General features: G+C 40.6%; 1 pseudogene; it reads right to left on the bottom strand.

Moving 5' to 3' along the window:
* Positions 1 to 647: 647 nt before the first annotated feature.
* Positions 648 to 19220, bottom strand: part of LOC132132830 (CAP-Gly domain-containing linker protein 1-like) — a 22024-nt pseudogene continuing 3451 nt past the window's right edge.

The raw sequence follows: 19220 nt of genomic DNA, 5'->3' as shown, positions 1-19220 counted from the left end.
TTCGGCCGCGATAATTTCTTTTTTCAATTTTTATTTAAGAAATGTAACATGTCACGATGTGTGGTCAGTCTGGAGCGCAGCCTGTGGACAGCCCGTGGCAGACACACCCTTTCCGATGGCAAAGTTGTCCCAGGAATAAAGAAATAACGACTTCACTCGTCTCCATTGAATCCAATGGGGTCGCTGTGTCCATTTCTTTTACTGTCTATGGTGTCAACGCGCCCAGTGAGTTCACACACACACACACACACTTTCTTTCTAAATCGCTCGGGCAGTTGCGCTCAGGGGCGGACTGGCCATCTGGATGAGTGAGTCGATCGTGCGGCCGTGGCCGATATGTTTTGTTTGCATGAGTGTTTTGCCCTCCCTCCCTGTTTAGTTTGGTCTACTCCATTGCGTATCTTGAAACACACCCCCTATAACGTCGTCTATTTTACAGAGAGAGAGAGAGACAGATTTATCCGGTATAGCGAATTTCTCTGAGCAGCAGGCCACTGTATACATTCACTTAAAACATAACAGACTGTGTTTACGAGAATACTTGCAGAAACAATTATTTTTAGAGTGACTCTAGGGGGCCCTCTGCTGGCTACGGGGCCCTTTGCAATTGCAAGGGTCGCTTAGTGGCTTGGCCGGCTCTGTGATAACACATAGAAATATCTCTCGCCTTCATGACGTTGAAACACTGAAATTCCATCAATGCAGCACAATTTAGCCTTCATTTGGGCAGATTCGTTTAGGGAATGTTCAAGAGGTTAAAATGTATATATGCTGTGTACAAAAATAGCATATAGTCTGGTCGAAAGCGATCTGTGCATAGCCTGCTCACAGGCCGAGGGGTTGAGGGAAAGTTCAGAAGGTTTGGTCATCGTTGCAAGAGTCTGTCCAGTGACCAAATGCCTCGCAGATGTCGCAGTACGGTCGTTCACCGATGCGGCTCCCATGGTACGTGGTGTGTGGAGGTGAGTCTGGGGATTGCGTTTGAGTGGGACAGTCCTCTGTGTCGTGCAGGTCGAAGCAGTCACAGATGTCGCAGAAAACACGTGGTGGGGCTTTCTTCTTCTTGTTCACCTCACCAAGGCTTGAGAGAAAGAGGTTAAACAAATTATATTCTTCGTGAAGAAATACAACAATAGCAACGAAGATGCAGGTAGCGTAATGCTTGTCAATATGTACAACATGACCATGTGCCAGGGATATTATAGTTAACAGAAACCAAACAAAAAAAAATGTTGCTTGAAGTAAAATAAATGTTAACTGAAATAAATATTTAAATATATATTTTCATATTTAAAAAAGTGTGACACTTTTCATTTAGTTTAACTTCATGTACTAAAACTGAAAAAAAAATAAATAAAGATGTCAATACTCACCCATCATGTTCATCATTTCCATTAAACTCGGTCAATGCCATTTTCTTCGGCTTCACCTTTAGTTCCTCATTCTTCCTCTGGAGGTCCACAATGACTGAGTTCAGGAAGTTGATCTGATTCATGCAGAAAAACATTGCAGAATTTACACATATAATATCCAAAAAGCATTACCATATATGGAGGAGTGTTTTACCTGTCCCTCAGCAAACTCTTTCTCTTCTCTCAGTTGGTCTATAGCAACATCAACTACAGATGAGACAAATGTTGAAATGTTGGAATTGCATTTAAGTTAAAGAAGATTTGTTACAAATTTACTTTTTTCTTTTTTTTAAGATTCATTTTTCATACTCCAAATGGAAATAAAAAAATAGTTTTTTCATACTATTCGTATGTCATACTACTTCCATTTCCAGTGTACCAATTAATTTAAAGAACAAGCAACATTAATTTTTAACAAATCTAAAGATATATTTTTTTAACATAAAATTGCATTAAAAGTAGAAAAAAAAAACATAATCATGCAAAATCATTGATCTAATAATGGCAGGCTTGGCGAGCAGAAGAATCGTTTTCAAAATATTACAAAGACTTAACCCAAACTTTTAAATAATAGTGTGACTTAAGTGGCTGATAATATACACTATATTGCACAGAATGCAAAATGCTGTCATTCCATTCAAAATATAAATATGCTGGCAGACCTGAAGTGACTTCCTCTCCGTTCCCTGTCTGCCGGACCTCCAGCTTTTGCTCCAGGCTGTTCACTCGGCTCTGCAGCTGGCCTTTGTCCCTCTCCAGAGACGTCACGGCTGACTGGAGTGTCTTGGCCATGTCATTTTCCACACGAAGCACTGCAATCTGTAATGACAAGTTATTTTTTCCCCCATTATCTGACAATATTAAGCGACAACAACACGGAGAACAAAGTTTAATATAGAAAGAAAAAATAGAAACAACTGCTGTAGACAACAGGGTTTTCTTATTAAATGAATCTACATTCTTTTTACATAAGACAAATTTTGTCATAGTCCATAATGTATAAAACATACTTTGAAGAATGATCCATAAGTTTAGATAGACTTTTGAAACCCACTAGTCAAAGTTCTTACCTCATTGCGTAGTCTCTCTAGTTCCTTGTCTTTATCGGACATCGTTGCATTAGAGTTCTCCCTGTGAGGACAGAAGAGCTCACTCTAGCTGGTTGGATTTATAGTCATGTTACAAAAGCCATATGCACTCTGAGAACATGTATAATACCATCTCTCAATGGAGCTCCAAGGATTAAAAGCTTACAGAAAAACATGAAAAATATGAACAGACATCCAGTGGGACTGCTGTATTTTTAGGGTGGAGGAAAACAATAGATCTTAAGCCAAAAGCTTTTTTATTTGAGCTTTTTAACTAAACAGCAGTCATGGAAACAGATCATTTCTCTAGATGTGGTAATCTTGGTGCATCATAAAACAATGATCTGTAAAGTACGTGTACTGACAAGCTTTTTTGAAAGCCTTCATTTCCCATGAGATGAAATGATATTTAAAGCCTCCAGAGTGCATGTGATCTCAAATCCAGCTCTCATTTGAACAATTACTAAGACAGTGCTCCATTTTCACCATCAAAAGTGTCTGTGACATGCTGTTTATAACCACAAGTAATAAATTCCGTTTTTGAAAGCCTGGGGAGGAAATTAAATGAAGAGTTCATCCAAAAATGAACATTTGCTGACAATGCATTCACCCTTGGGTCATCCAAGATGTAGATGAGTTTGTTTCTTCATTGTAACAGATTGGGAGAAATTTAGCATTTCATCACTTACTCACCAGTGGATCCTCAATAGTGAATGGGAGAAGACAACAGGAGATGGACTTTTTCACTGGAGGAAGAGTTGTTATGGATTATGGAGTATTTTGGCCAGAAGAAAAGGTTTACTGTTAAAACACCTTAATGATTACAAATTAAAATGCAGAGTATAAATTGGGCACAATACTTGGTCACACGTCCCGTTTCAATTTACATCTTGGATGGCCTGAGGGTGAGTAAGCTTTGAATTTTTGCTTTTAAACCAACTTTTACCATCGGCTTTCGCTTCGAGATTTCAGTCTTGATTTGATTGAATTAATTTAATACTAATTCAATGACATGCGCTTACCTCTTTGTAATCTCCAGCTGGCTAGTCAGAGCTTCGCTGCCATGCTGCCAAAAAAACCCATGATACATGATAACTCAATCCCTCAAACTGACGGAGAACGTCACAGGGCAACACATTTCAGAAGAGCTGACAGGAAAAGTCTAAGGAAAGACACACAGATAAACACCACCTGCTGTGAGTGGATGTCCAACTCCTGAGCCAGTGTACATTTCTCAACCTGGAGCAACACCTGCCTCGGAGACAGTTTTAGCTCCTCACTACACAAAGAGAGAGAGAGATAAGGAGGGAGTTAATGCCCATGCTATCATGTAGGACTAGCATATATGTTTGTTGGGTAGCAAATCTGCATATAACAATGATTTTTGTAGGATCATGTGACACTGAAGACTGGAGTAACAATGCTGAAAATTCAGCTTTTCAGATATTTAAAAACTGAATAATATTCATATTTTTGTTTTTATTGTATTTCTGATCAAATAAATGCAGCCTTGGTGAACAACAACAACAAAAAACCTTCAGACAGGTCTCCATCATCCTCCTCATGTGAATGAATGAGCCAATCTATTTTTCATCATAATGCAGGAATAAATCAAATAATGTATGGTTAAAATGCAAGTGGAAAATCAAGGTGACATCTCCAAATTGTAAGAACAAATTGTCACTGTGTCTGGTCTCTGTTTCCCTGGGTGTCCACTTGTGGTCTCACTTCCCCATAGGCACCTCAACGTAGGCACTACAATTCCCACAAAGCCTTGTCCCTTCATCACAGTAATTGCACTCCTGTTAATTGCACTCAGGTGTCTTCACTTGATAGTCATTACCCTGCCTATATTATCCGGTCTGTTTCCATTTGTATTGATGGAGTCCTTTATTTCCGTCACCCAGTTTCCTCGCGTTTCCTTGTGGTTCTAGTTTCTTGTTTATTTCATGTTTTGACTGCTTACCTGGATTTTGACCTTTGCTTTCTGGATTATGATTTTTGGATTACCCAATAAATACACACTGCTCATGGATCTCTCGCCTCCTGTGTCCCGAACATAACACAAATGAACTACGGACAAAAAGAGCCCCACAAATTAAAAAAATAATATGTTGCGTTTAATAAAACATTACATGTTCTTTTCCATAAAGTATACCAAAAATATATAATATTATAAGATACACCATGATACAAATTCATTAGCATCAGAAGATCAACAGAGTGTTATGAAAGGAACTCCGTCAGATCTCACATGGGCTGGAAAGACAAAGTTACGTAAAATTCCCTGGAGGAGAGACGAATATCTTCAGTACAAAAGAGGCTGCACGCAGGAACCTGCCCGAATCACTGGAGACGTCACTCGCTGGAAATGTCATCAACCGCGGCCTGAAGGAGTGTGTCTAATCAGCTAGAGTTATGAAGGCTTGGAGCTCCGGTTTGTGGCTCTTTAATTTAGAGTCCCATTCACACCACCAGAAGTGTTCCTTGAGATTGCAAAAGCATTTTGAGCTAAAGGTTTGTGCTTAAATGCTTAAAATTAATTTTGCTAAAAATATATATTTTTTTCATTTTTAAAGGGTCATGAAACCCCCCTATTTCAGCGCAAGTCTAGCTCACACTGTTTTTGAAAAATGCAACTGAAATGGGCGTGGATGGCTGTGAGAAGGGGAGGGGAGTGTGGATGTGGTATTGCACGGCAGGGATAACTGTTATTGCATATCATTACAAATGTGTCGTAAAACGTAAGCAAAAAAAGTTTTTTTTTTAAAAAGCTGGCAATACACTGACACTATTTCTGTCATTTCAAAAGTAACTGAACGCCCTGTCATCAAATTCTATTGAATAAAACATATTAAATGTACATATTAATTATAATGTCATTATAAACAACTATATACTTTATATACACACTATAAATTAATATATTTGCAAATAATAGATTTCCGGTTAAAAAAAAATTCCGTGCCTAGATCGACGCGCCACCTGAACAACAATAGTAAAGATGGACAGCGACATAGAAATATACAGTGACGGCAGCGCGCAGGGTTCTGTGGAGGTGGAGGACTTCTCGAGAGGCGAAGCTCTCTCGAGAAAAATGTTTGCTGCATATATATAAATTAGATGTGTCCGTTGTGGATGGCCAACCAGCCGCACGGAGCCAGACTCTAGCCCTGGCAGCATCGCGGGGAAAGCTATGCAATGCGCTTGAACTTTTGCACCACGCATACAAACACTTGCGTCCCATGATCGCCTCTCTCATCGACTACGCAATATCACAGTTTGTTTGACAGGTCTATCATTGAAAAGATCCACGTGGTATCATGATTAATTCAGTGAAATGTCTTCTCATTGGATATGAAGGCTCAGCCTCATTAATAATTATGAGAGAACGATGAGTCATCACTGTATGATCCGTACAGAAAAACGTCACATCCTGTGACGTAGACTTGATGAGGATTTCAAACCCGGAAGACGAAAATAGCCGATACAAACTCAAATTTAACCATTTATATTCTATTATTAAATTTTACAGATTATAACATTGTCTTCTATGGTGTTAAACACACCTACCTCTGTTAAAATCTCAGAAAAATTGGTTTAGGGTTTCATGACCCTTTAAGTATTTTTTCAGCAGATGTCACCAAACCCTCTTATTTTTCAAAAACTTTCATATAGTGACACTTTTCATCATCCAGTCAATTCCTGATGTAAAAAATCTGTTTCTACCTTACATGTTTTTTCTTATTGATTATCCTGAATGTTAAAAATGCTGCGAGCCAGATTCAAACTCATTTCGCCCACAAGCACAACAGCTCAATATTTCAGAACACGCACATTACGCCTGTTGTTATTCAGAAATAAAAGCTGTTGTGACCATGTGGACTTGCAATGTCACTCTGTGACTCACAGATCTAATTATATCACCACAATGACGCCAACATGGTACTTAACTGACTAATTAAGATCAAGATCCTTTACAGCTCCAACAAAGTACACAATTAATGTAATAAGATGCAGCTGAAAGACATTAAATTGGGCTATTTGTTGGAGCTGTTGTTCAGTGGTCAGTAAACTAATACATAGAGTCAATGAAGTGAAAATGCATGGGTGCACGTCAGCAGGAGACTCACATTTCTTTGTGGAGGCTGTCAATGTTCTGCGTTTCTAAACTCAGCTGCTACTGATACTGAGATTTCTGCTGCTTCAGGACCTCAAGCTGGTGGATGAGATAAAAGACAAGTGAATCAAGTGAAAGAACGAGGATTAGAAAAACATTACATGGTTTTGGATGAAATGTATTGGTGTGAATGTCTTGAAACCTTTAAACATCATGTATTTTGCATAAAAAAGATTTTTTTCACACATATTTAAGGACCATCATGTTTTTTGTGCATTCTTAAACTATTTTAATGATAATTTAAGCACACTTTGCTTCAACTCTAAGTATCCCTAAAAAAAACAAAACTCTTTTATAACTGCAAAGTGAAAAGAACGTTATTTATAATATTATTAAATATTTATGCTCATTTACGCAAAATGTCTTTATTACAGTAGTTTTTTTTAATGCAAGTAAAATATCCATGAGAATTCTGGGAAAAAAGCAGTGTTCTTTTTGTTAACAAACAACAAATATGAATATTAGATTAAAAACTTAAAGAAAATTAACTAACAGAAATAAAATGTTTAATTTGAAGATCTAAAATCACGTAAAATAATTAGCAGAGTGATAAAAAATTAAAGCTAAATAGAAACAATTATTAAAAAAAATTACAAAAGCACAAAGTTACTAAAATTTAAACTTAAAAAAAGGGAATTAAATATTAAAAAATACTATAATAACACTGGGGAAAGCATTAGATTTTCATGATATTAATAATGTGATTATGCACAAAGGTGTCCTAGGTGTTTTTTTTTAACTTCACAAAAAACACAATAGCACAAAAATTGCAATTAACATGCCAAACTTTAAGTGATAGAGATTGGAAAAAAAACCTAAACCTAAGCATGAGTAGCCTAATACTATTATTGATGCTTGCTTTAGCAAACACCTCTAAGTACAATCACTGAGAGCTTGAGAAGATGAATCACATTTCAGGAGTAATGTCAGATCATTACATCTGGTGAAGTCAGATTACTGTTCCCATGAAACCCATAATTCAATCCCATCACATCAGATTGAAGCATTAATTACACACTTCAGCACAAACGCCCACAACTGGCCGAGCCCATAATTAATATCATCTACATTGCCAAGAACCAGCATCAATGTTTTATTAAGGATCAGCAGAGATTCGCCTGCGCTGATATCTCTGAGTGATTCAGTGATTAGATTCAGAAAGCCTGAGAGATTCCCTGATGATGGAGGAATTATACTGTCATCAATGTATGAAATGTCATCAAACAACGATTTCATTCAGACTCAGACATGTGAAAGCATTCTTCAGCACTTCAAGTCCACAGCTTAACATTTCCATTATTTAAAGAAATAGCATGCAAAAGATATAGCGACACAAAATATTTTATTTCGTTTAAAGGCAGGGTAGGTAATACATGTATAAACAACTTTCTTCCAAATTTGTTTAAACTTTCTATATATATCAATGCATAATTAAAATGTAAGTACTCTGATAAAAAGAGTATAAAAATCGAGTGACTCTAGACCGTTTAATCTGTATTAAACACAGCTCATTATTTCCATTCGGGACGAAACATAGGATTGGCTTAGGCGACTGTCACTCTCTCGCAACCATGGCAACCACCCTTTTGCCACACATGACCTGCCCACTTATGCGCGCACGTTTGATTTGAGGAATTCAACAGGCACGGATCCTAGGAATACCAAAACAATGGCAGAGAAACAGCAAGCAAAATTCACAAGTACCAGCCTATGCAGTTAGTGAAGGCAAACCAGGCAAAAAAAGGAAGACAGTAACAGTACAAGAAAAGTTAATGAACAAAAAGTCTTTGGATAAACAAAAAAATAAAACGCGAGTTAATATCGGCGTGGCTTTCCAGCGATGGCGAGAACTGAGGGAACTCAAGGGGCTGAAAAGTGACTCCTTGATGGCTTTATTTCTGCTGGACAGGTAAATCTTTCTTTTTGTATTTTGATCATACATATTTTTTTCATGAAGCATGTGTCATTAGCACACGTAGCTGCGTAATATAGCTAACATAACATTACTTAGCGAGCCTTAGTAGAGGCTTTGGAAGGAGCCCAGAAGGGAGGGGGTGGAGTGAATGGAAATAATGAGCTGTCTTTAAAACAGTCGTGAGAGGTCTACAGTCACTCGATTTTTATACTTTCTTTTTCAGAGTACTTACATTTTAATTATGTATTGATATATAAATAAAGTTTAAACAAATTCGGAAAAAAAGTTTTTTATACATTTTTTTACCTACCCTGCCTTTAATGCATAAAAAAAATCTCAATAATCATAAAGAGACCAAAACAGATACATACATACATGGCCGAAAATTATTTTTATGCTCATCACCATCATCCAACATTATAGACAAAATAAGGGAAAATGCAAACGTGTGAAATGTGGGGAAAAACTGCCCTGTACATTTTAGTTTTTTAAATTCAGATATTCTTCTCAAATGTTTCTTATAAGCCTAAGAAATTATTATTATAATTCCATCCATCCATCCATCCATCCATCCATCCATCCATCCATCTTCTACCGCTTATCCGGGGCCGGGTCGCGGGGGCAGCAGTCTAAGCAGAGAACCCCAGACTTCCCTCTCCCTAGACACTTCCTCCAGCTCTTCTGGGGGGACACCGAGGCGTTCCCAGGCCAGCCGGGAGACATAGTCTCTCCAGCGTGTCCTAGGTCTCCCCCGGGGTCTCCTCCCAGTGGGATGTGCCCGGAACACCTTCCCGGGAAGGCGTCCAGGAGGCATCCGGAACAGATGCCCGAGCCACCTCAGCTGACCCCTCTCGATGTGGAGGAGCAGCGGCTCTACTCTGAGCTCCTCCCGGGTGACTGAGCTTCTCACCCTATCTCTAAGGGATCGCCCAGCCACCCTGCGGAGAAAGCACATTTCGGCCGCCTGTATCCGGGATCTTGTCCTTTCGGTCATGACCCAAAGCTCATGACCATAGGTGAGAGTAGGAACGTAGATTGACCGGTAAATCGAGAGCTTCGCCTTGCGGCTCAGCTCTTTCTTCACCACGACAGACCGGTACATCGACCGCATTACTGCAGAAGCTGCACCGATCCGTCTGTCAATCTCCCGTTCCATCCTTCCCTCACTCGTGAACAAGACCCCAAGATACTTAAACTCCTCCACTTGAGGCAGGAACTCTCCACCAACCTGAAGTGGGCAAGCCACCCTTTTCCGACTGAGGACCATGGCCTCGGATTTGGAGGTGCTGATTCTCATCCCAGCCGCTTCACACTCGGCTGCAAACCGTCCCAGTGCATGCTGAAGGTCCTGGCCTGATGAGGCCAACACGACAACATCATCCGCAAAGAGCAGAGACGAAATAGTGTTGTCACCAAACCTGACCCCCTCCGGCCCCTGGCTGCGCCTAGAAATTCTGTCCATAAAAATCATGAACAGAACCGGCGACAAAGGGCAGCCCTGCCGGAGTCCAACACGCACCGGGAACAAGTCTGACTTACAGCTGGCAATACGAACCAAGCTCCTGCTCCGTTCGTACAGGGACCGGATAGCCCTTATCAAAGGGCCCCGGACCCCATACTCCCGGAGAACCCTCCACAGGCCGCCGCGAGGGACACAGTCGAATGCCTTCTCCAAATCCACAAAGCACATGTGGACTGGTTGGGCATACTCCCATGAACCCTCCAGCACCCTGTAGAGGGTATAGAGCTGGTCCAGTGTTCCACGGCCTGGACGAAAACCACACTGTTCCTCCTGAATCCGAGGTTCTACTATCGGCCGGATTCTCCTCTCCAGTACCCTGGCATAGACTTTCCCAGGGAGGCTGAGAAGTGTGATCCCCCTGTAGTTGGAACACACCCTCCGGTCCCCCTTCTTAAAAAGAGGGACCACCACCCCGGTCTGCCATCCCAGAGGCACCGTCCCCGACTGCCACGCGATGCTGCAGAGGCGTGTCAGCCAAGACAGCCCCACAACATCCAGAGACTTGAGGTACTCAGGGCGGATCTCATCCACCCCCGGTGCCTTGCCACCGAGGAGTTTCTTGACTACCTCGGTGACTTCAGCTTGGGTTATGGACGAGTCCACATCTGAGCCCTCAGCCTCTGCTTCCTCAATGGAAGACGTGACAGCGGGATTGAGGAGATCCTCGAAGTATTCCTTCCACCGTCCAACGACATCCCCAGTTGAGGTCAACAGCTCCCCACCTCTACTGTAAACAGCGTTGGTAGGGCACTGCTTCCCTCTCCTGAGGCGCCGGACGGTTTGCCAGAATCTCTTCGAGGCTGACCGATAGTCCTTCTCCATGGCCTCACCGAACTCCTCCCAGGCCCGAGTTTTTGCCTCCACAACCACCCGGGCTGTAGTCCGCTTGGCCTGCCGGTACCTGTCAGCTGCCTCTGGAGTCCCACAAGCCAACCAGGCCCGATAGGACTCCTTCTTCAGCTTGACGGCATCCCTTACTTCCGGTGTCCACCACCGGGTTCGGGGATTGCCGCCTCGACAGGCACCGGAAACCTTACGGCCACAGCTCCGAGCGGCCGCTTCGACAATGGAGATGGAGAACATGGTCCACTCGGACTCAATATCTCCAGCCTCCCTCGGGATCCGGTCGAAGCTCTGCCGGAGGTGGGAGTTGAAGATCTCTCTGACAGGAGACTCGGCCAAACGTTCCCAGCAGACCCTCACAGTACGTTTGGGTCTGCCGAGTCTGTCCAGCTTCCTCCCCCGCCATCGGATCCAACTCACCACCAGGTGGTGATCGGTTGACAGCTCCGCCCCTCTCTTCACCCGAGTGTCCAAGACATACGGCCGGAGGTCGGATGAAACGACCACAAAGTCAATCATCGACCTACGGCCTAGGGTGTCCTGGTGCCACGTGTACTGATGGACACCCTTATGCTTGAACATGGTGTTCGTTATGGACAAGCTGTAACTAGCACAGAAGTCCAATAACTGAACACCGCTCGGGTTCAGATCAGGGGGGCCGTTCCTCCCAATCACGCCCCTCCAGGTGTCACTGTCGTTGCCCACGTGGGCGTTGAAGTCCCCCAGTAAAACGACGGAGTCCCCAGTCGAAGCACTTTCCAGCACCCCTCCCAGAGACTCCAAGAAGGCTGGGTACTCTGCATTGCCGTTCGGCCCGTAGGCACAAACGACAGTGAGAGACCTATCCCCGACCCGAAGGCGCAGGGAAGCGACCCTCTCGTTCACCGGGGTAAACTCCAACACATGGCAGCTGAGCTGGGGGGCTATAAGCAAACCCACACCAGCCCGCCGCCTCTCACCTTGGGCAACTCCAGAGTGGTGAAGAGTCCATCCTCTCTCGAGGAGTGTGGTACCAGAGCCCAAGCTGTGCGTAGAGGTGAGTCCGACTATCGCTAGTCGGAACCTCTCTACCTCACGCACAATCTCGGGCTCCTTCCCCGCCAGTGAGGTGACGTTCCACGTCCCTAGAGCTAGTTTCCGTGTCCAGGGATCGGGCTGTCGAGGCCCCCGCCTTCGACTGCCACCCGATTGTCTAAGCACCGGCCCCTTACGGTCCCTCCTGTAGGTGGTGAGCCCACGGGAAGGCGGCCCCACGTCGCTCCTTCGGGCTGAGCCCGGCCGGACCCCGTGGGGGGAGGCCCGGCCACCAGGCGCTCGCATACGAGCCCCAACCCCGGGCCTGGCTCCAGGGTGGGGCCCCGGCTGCGCCATACCGGGCGACGTCACGGTCCTTTGATTGTTCCTTCTCATAAGGGGTTTTGAACCGCTCTTAGTCTGACCCGTCGCCTAGGACCTGTTTGCCTTGGGAGACCCTACCAGGGGCATATAGCCCCGGACAACATAGCTCCTAGGGTCATTCGGGTACTCAAACCCCTCCACCACGTTAAGGTGGCAGTTCAAGGAGGGGATTTATATATATTATAATTCAGATGGAGAATATAATTTAATGTATTGATTAAATTAAAGTATCTGAGGTGTTGTATGGTTAGAAAACTGGTTAGAAATTCTGAAAATAAATATTTACATAGTGTACAGTACTTCCACATAATTGCTCAAACAAATACACTCTAGTGAATCAATATTTTAACTTAATAACCAAGTTAATTTCTGTCACTGCCCAAAATTTGTAAATCAATACATTGGGAGAAAAAACAACAAACAGTGCTCACATTAAACCTCAAATCTAGAATAATACATGCAAATGTAACCAAAACATGCATGATATAAAATTTATTTAAATAGGGGAAAAATAATCCCTTATATTATCCAGTTTCAGTATCATCCTAATCCATTTCCAATATATATAAAAAAATGCTAATATTCCTGAATACTAACATGGTCTTCGATATACAGAAGAGTGATCTTTACCTGGCACAGAGAGCTATAAACGCTGCCCGTGTAGTTCTGTTGGAGCGCTGTCACATCCATGCTGCTATCTCTTTCCTGTTTTTTTCCAAACAAATGTGCCCCATCAATAAAACATCCCCCTCTGGCCCCTGCAGCGAGAGAGAGAGGCTTGAGCTCTCGTTCTGCTGGCGCTCCGGCACACGCTCACACTCACGTCAGAAAAACGTCACATAGGGCAGCTTCATTATAAAAGCACGGCAAGCCCCGCCCCTCTCGACATCCCCCTGCTGTCCCGCCCCCTCCTTCTGCTGTTCTCATTCATCCTGAATTAGCCGATTCTACTTGATGATACATGTTTTGTCTTTGGTGACATCAGAGAAATGGAAATCCTTTCACGAGCAAAGCCTCTATACTCTGTTTATTTTATGAATAAATATATATAATAAATATAAATATAATATAAACATATTAGAATAATATCTGAAGCATCATGTGACACTGTAGACTGCAGTAATGATGCTGATGATTCAGCTTTGATCACAGAAAAAAAAATATTTTAAAACATATTCCAAATAGAAAATAGTATTTCAAATTGTAATAATATTTCACAATATTTAAGTATTTTTGTATTGTATTTTTGATCAAATTAACACAGCCTTGGTGAATATATGCATGAAAAACTCTTATTTCTCTTATAAAATCTTTACATTAACTCTGCTTTTTTAAACCTTAAGGGTACAAAAGTCCAAAATGAGGTCACAATAATAATAAGGTAGTCTATTTCAATATAGAAACCAAAGCACATTAAACGGACCGTTGATCCAAAAATGTAAATTCTATCATAATTTATTCATAATGTGTAATTTCTCATAATGTCATTAAAACCATCTTTTGAGAAATGTTCGCACTCTTTTTCATATAACATCAGCTCATAGTGACACATGAGTAGTTTATATGTTTTGTGTGCTAAAATCTGAAAATCTGCAGTAATTTGAAGTAACTTGGTGTGGGGAATAGAGCAAAATTAAAGTAAATCAAAACTGTTGCATGGATCTAAAAGAGTTTTATCAGCGCATCACAATCAAACCCCCAATATAACCACAGACTGAACCAACAACATCAGCTGATCCACTGCAGGTGAGTCTCTTTAATACAGATGCTCAATCAAGCCAGTGACATAAGAAGACCCGTTACTCTTTCACACAGTCTTACCGTATGCAAAACACACAACCCAAGGAGCTAAGAATTGCAGGCCATCGAAGTGATTATGTAAGGCCATGTATGAGCGCACAGAACATGCTTTACATGCAGCCTGCAGGCGGTCAGATGTAGAGGACTCGTGCATGAATTAACAGTGTCTGAACCATTATGTCAGTAACAGTACAGTTACGCCGTAAAAACTCTGCTTGTCTCTTAAGTAAACGTGTTTATTCAGCAACAAATACTAAATGTTTTAAAGAAACTACTGGCTGTTTCACATGTAAACAAAATATTTTCGGTTAAACATGTTGACGGCAGTAATTAAAGGAATAGCTCACTCAAAAATGACAATTTACTGCCATCCAAGATATAGATTTTGTTTCTTCATCTCAACAGATTTGGAGAAATGTAGCATTACATCACTTGCTCACAAATGGATCTTCTGCAGTGAATGGGTGCCGTCAGAATGAGAGTCCAAACAGCTGATAAAAACATCACAATATTCCACACAAGTAATCCACACCACTCCAGTCCATCAGTTAAGTAAAGTACGAGTCCTCGATCCATAATGCTGCTTTCTCCAATGAAAAAATTATCTTGTCTGAATCACAAAAGAAATATGCACAAATCAAGCTTGTTTCAAAAAAATAAATAAATATCAGTTCAAAACAGTCCTAAACAAATATGTGGGAGGATTCTGATATGAAAAGACAACAGGAGACATACTTTTTCACTGGAAGAAGCGTTATTATTAATTATGGACTCATATCTTGGCCAGAAGTGACTGCATAAAGTAACAACACCTCGACAGATTTGTTGCTTACAAACACAAAACTTTTCACTTCACAAGACATCAACTGCTGGACTGTAGTCGTGTAGATTATTTGTGGATCAAAGTGATGTTTTTATCAGCTGTTTGGACTCGCATTCTGACGGCACCCATTCACTGCAGAGCACCCATTGTTGAGCGAGTGATGTAATGCTAAAAATATAATCAGGTGAAGAAAAAAAAACCCCTCTATATCTATGTCCTGAGGGTGAGTACATTTACAGCAAATTTTCAATTTTGGGTGAACTATTTTTTTTAACTTTAATTTCATAATTTTTAGAGCAGCTGTTGTCTTCCTAATTTAGCTTTTTTAATTATTATTACTGCTGTCTAAGCTGAGCATAATGATCATGGTTAAATAAGGTTAGTGATTTGAACAAACTAACACCAAGTATTAAACTTCAGCATACACCAGTGCTACTGTATGAACATGAATACAGTACAAATCATGTGGTCTCTGAAGGAGATCCAGTGAGCAACCACCTAGCAACCACCCAGAGCACCCTATCAAACACTTATGACATCCTAGCAACATGGAGGTGACTTTTAAACTGGTATACACTAATTCAAATAACTGAATTATTCAGACCCTTTTAAGTCCCTTACAGACATCAGATACAACCTGAAAGTAACCAGGAATCATCATTTATCTTTATGATATGAAGAGTGAAGCATATTTACCTCCTCCTGCAATTCTTTATTCCTCTTCTTTATCTGCTCCAGTTTTTTCATCAGACTGTAAACTCTGTTTGATTGAGAGTAAACCTCTAGTTAGTCATGGGCTTAAATATATACACTTCCATTCAAAAGTTTGGGGATGGTAAGATTTTTTTGAAAAAAAAAATTAATTTCTTCTGCTCACCAAGGCTGCATTTATTTGATAAAGCATATAGTTAAAAATTGTATAATGTTTTTACTATTTAAAATAAATATTTTATATTTTTATATATTTTAAAACAACTTATTCCTATGATGTAAAGGTGAATTTTCAGCATCATTACTCCAGTCTCCAGTGTCACATGATCCTTCAGAAATCATTGTAATATGCTACAAATAACATTAACATCTTAATCTTACCAACCCCAAACTTTTGACTAGCAATGTATAAAACAGCAGGAGCTACTGGGCCTAGGTTTTTTCAAATGTCATTCGGTCACCTGGGTTTGGTCTTTGATAGCTTTCAGTTCCAGCACCTGCCGTTCAAGCTCAGCACTCCTCTCTGTGATTCTGTTCATCTCTCCTTCGGCTCGGCCCAACTTCTCCTTCAGCTCCTTCATCTGAAGATCTCTCTCTTCATCCTTCGCCTGTTCCTGCTGCTGCCGGACGGACACATCCCTCTGCAGCTCTTCCTTCTCCCTGGACACCTGATCCAGCTTCTCTCTCTGCATTTTCATGGTGCTTTCTATTTCTGGCGCCACACAGAAGTAGTCATAGAGGAGCTCATGCAGCAGTATTTCTGCTTATATGATAATTTTCCACAAACTTTCTCCCAAATTGGATTACTGAGCACGTAAAAGTGTGTCGTTGTGTATTATGTCTCCGCTGGGAATGGCTGGTTTATCTCATGAACATGCAAAAACGACAGCGAATAATATCTTCAAATATCAGTTCAGACGCTTAACAGTAGTTATTGAGAATTTAATTGCTTTTTTTCATGTTTTGCTTACCTTGCATGGCTAGTGTTGCTTTGTTATTGTCCTCTGAGGCGGTGTCAAGTTTCTGTTTCTGAAATAAAACAAAGATTTGGTACAACAGGTTGACCAAAAGGAAAAAAATAGGGTTACCTTTGTTTCATGTGCATTTTTTAAATATCTTGTTGTTATGCAGACAAGGGTCATTATTACTGTCTCATACTTGAGATCTGACGTTTATTTTATAAATGTACTGTAAATATAAACACAATATGTACTTACTAAAAATACTAAATTGTAAAAAGAAAACACTATTTCAGTCTTTCTGCTTCAAAATTTCACGTTTAATTCAATGCATTTCTTTGTTATTATTTGTGAAATGTACTAGCAATTTCTGAATAGTTTCTAGACCAATTTCAGTGTATATTAAATCAATTTATATATATATAGAAATTTTATATAAATGTGCTTGACTAAGCAAAAAAACTGTTTATTGTGATAATGTTATTAAATTCAACTATTAAACTAAAAATAATACAAAATTAAATAAAATAACGTGCTTGGGTTTATTTTATATACATCTCGTCCACTGATTTACATAGACATTTTATATAAATGTTCTTTATTTTTTATAATTGATAACTAATGTCAGTAAATTTAAGTACTTGGTGCTTCAAGTAAAGCCTAACCATACTTCTTAACAATAATAAAAATCACATTGATGTATGATGTATGATTTAAGGGGAAGTCGTGGCCTAGTGGTTAGAGAGTCGGACTCCCAATCGAAAGGTTGTGAGTTCGAGTCCCGGGCTGGCAGGAATTGTGGGTGGGGGGAGTGCATGTACAGTTCTCTCTCCACCTTCAATACCACGACTTAGGTGCACTTGAGCAAGGCATCGAACCCCCAACTGCTCCCCGGGCGCCGCAGCATAAATGGCTGCCCACTGCTCCGGGTGTGTGCTCACAGTGTGTGTGTGTGTTCACTGCTCTGTGTGTGTGCACCTTGGATGGGTTAAATGCAGAGCACAAATTCTGAGTATGGGTCACCATACTTGGCTGAATGTCACTTCACTTTCTTCTCATGACTTACTGGCTTAAAAGACATGATTTTGTAATGATATAACACTTAATTTTAGAGAAATGTATGCATCCCCCATCACATTTAAATAATTAAATAATATAAAAAGCAGTCATAAGATCACCATATGTGCTGAAGGGAGTCTTAAGTACAGCACGAGTAATATAAATCTTTAAAAATAAATGCCATTATCATTATCTGAAATAAAACCAGGCTATTTGAGGTTAGTAAAAAAGCAGCATTAATACTGAGTACCAGATCTTGCAGCTGCTCCTGGAAGCATGTTTTATCCTGTTCAGAGGAGGTGAGTTTCTGCTGGAACAGGAGAACTTCCTTCTGTCTGTTCTCCAACTCAAAGTTCAACTCCTTGATCTATAAGAACACAAAGATCAGTTCTTATGATGCATATGTCTTTTGGGGTACAATCACATGTCATAATGCGTCTTGTCTGGATGGATTTGAGGAGGGGCCTGAACAGACCTTTTTGTCTTGTAATGGAGGTGAAGCTGATCCTGTGGTCTCGGCCCGGAGAATTCTCAGCTGAAGATGCAGGTCAGACACTTCCTTTTCCAGCTCCATGATCCTGGAGCGCTCAGACAGCGTGGCCACCTACAGCAGGACACAAGACTTCATCAGCCACTTATTGTGGGAAAACTAAAGACATTAAACATAAATTAGATGTTTTCTGCATAGGAAACATCTAATATTATCTAATCAAATTAGAGCAATTTCAGAGATTATGATCATGTGGGAATACGGTAAAAAAAATACTGTTTTAGCATATTAGAATGATTTAGAATGATTTCTGAAGGATCATGTGACAATGAAGACGGGAGTAACAATGCTGAAAATTCAGATTATTTCACAGGAATAAATTACACCTTAAAATATATTTAAATAGAAAACGGTTATTTTAAATAGAAATAATATTTCACAATATTACAGCTTATATGCAGCCTTAGTGAGCAGAAGAGACTTCTTAAAATATTTTTTTCATCGACTACACTTACAAATATACTTTTCAGATTACTCTTCTACATTACATAAGGCTACAGAGAATTGTGATGAAAATGTGTTTAAAATGTCATGAAAAAAATAATAATACATGGACCTAAATATATATATATATATCTTTATGCAAAACAATTTCTTATTTTCTTTACTTGATTTTGGGATAAAAAATGACTTTTAGAGATGCACCCAGTGACATACCTCAATCCATCATGGAATAAAAAATAATCACTTTCCCAAAATAAGCAAAAATCACTTCCGTTCATGGGGAGCTGACATTAACCCCAAGAGAAATCTCTCTCACCCTCCCATCTGACAGATTGATTTACCCTAGTATCTCTTACTCCCTCTGGAGTTTGTCTGCTTTGGTCTTTTCAAAGAGAAGACTCTGTTCGAGCTCCTTAATGTGGGCATGCTCCAGTTTGGTCTGCGTCTGTTAGTAGACAGAAGAGAAAGAGAGAGACAACACCAACGGCGCAGTCATGTGCCAGCCAAAAAGCCAAA

The sequence above is a fragment of the Carassius carassius genome, chromosome 49, assembly GCF_963082965.1.
Source record: "Carassius carassius chromosome 49, fCarCar2.1, whole genome shotgun sequence".
NCBI lineage: Eukaryota > Metazoa > Chordata > Actinopteri > Cypriniformes > Cyprinidae > Carassius > Carassius carassius.
This window is presented reverse-complemented; position numbering and strand designations above follow the sequence as displayed.